This window comes from Olea europaea, chromosome 22 (genome assembly GCF_002742605.1).
Source record: "Olea europaea var. sylvestris chromosome 22, O_europaea_v1, whole genome shotgun sequence".
Lineage (NCBI taxonomy): Eukaryota > Viridiplantae > Streptophyta > Magnoliopsida > Lamiales > Oleaceae > Olea > Olea europaea.
In genome coordinates this window covers 7248853-7249796 of record NC_036258.1, presented here as the reverse complement: position 1 = coordinate 7249796, position 944 = coordinate 7248853, and positions in this window count along the sequence as shown.

Sequence of the window (944 nt, the reverse complement as noted above, 5' to 3'; positions counted from 1 at the left end):
AAGGATTCAAACATACTTTAGTCAACAAGTTTTCACGTACTATAACCTTACCTGTTGACAGCATCCTTACCTTACACATGACCATACTATGCTAGATTTTTTAATCACAGAAAGACCATAACTTAGACTTGAATTAGGTACAACAAAATACTAGATATTTTATAACAAAACTGTCAATCCAATACCAATTTTCTTTTTTTTTTTTAATCCAGTTTATATCTTGACTGTAACATTATCCCATAGGGCTGAAGTTTCTCGTCTCTTCTCTCAGCATCTCCAATACATTTTTTTCCATCTCAATGTCAAATATTGGTGTCAGAGTTTTCAACCAAATCCCATCCGTACTGGTTTCAAACCGAACCTTATTGTTAGCTCACAAATCCTTGAATTAGCCTCTTTACTTTATTGCTTCCTTCCTGCTTCTTTTGACGGTTGTATTTCCACCTTTATTTTGCTTTTTTTTTTTTACCGTACTTGGTATTCACTTGGAATCAACGAGGATTATTCACATTTTCGTCTTGATTCATGTTGCATCACTTAATAGTTTCTTTAGATGCACATATGTTTCAACATTCAACATCTCCTCTGGAAATAGAGAATATAAAGAATATTTTTATTCCTCCATTATTCTTGCACATGCATAGACAACAATGGTAATTGAGATGTGGAGGAGCATTCCCACATCATTTCTCTCAAAGTATGATTCTTCTGTGTATGTCGTAACATATATTTCTTACATAACATTTACATAACTTCAGGGGCAGAGCTACTATGGACTTGGTGAGGGCTATTACCTATCATTTACATAACTAACAACCTACATCCCAAATAAGGATAAGTACTCTGGCATAGCAGCTTCACCCCCACTCCGAACAAGTTGGGAGAAAAAAAAAAAAAAAAAAAAAAAAAAAGAAAAAAAATGCCAAAAAAAAATTTTTTTTTTC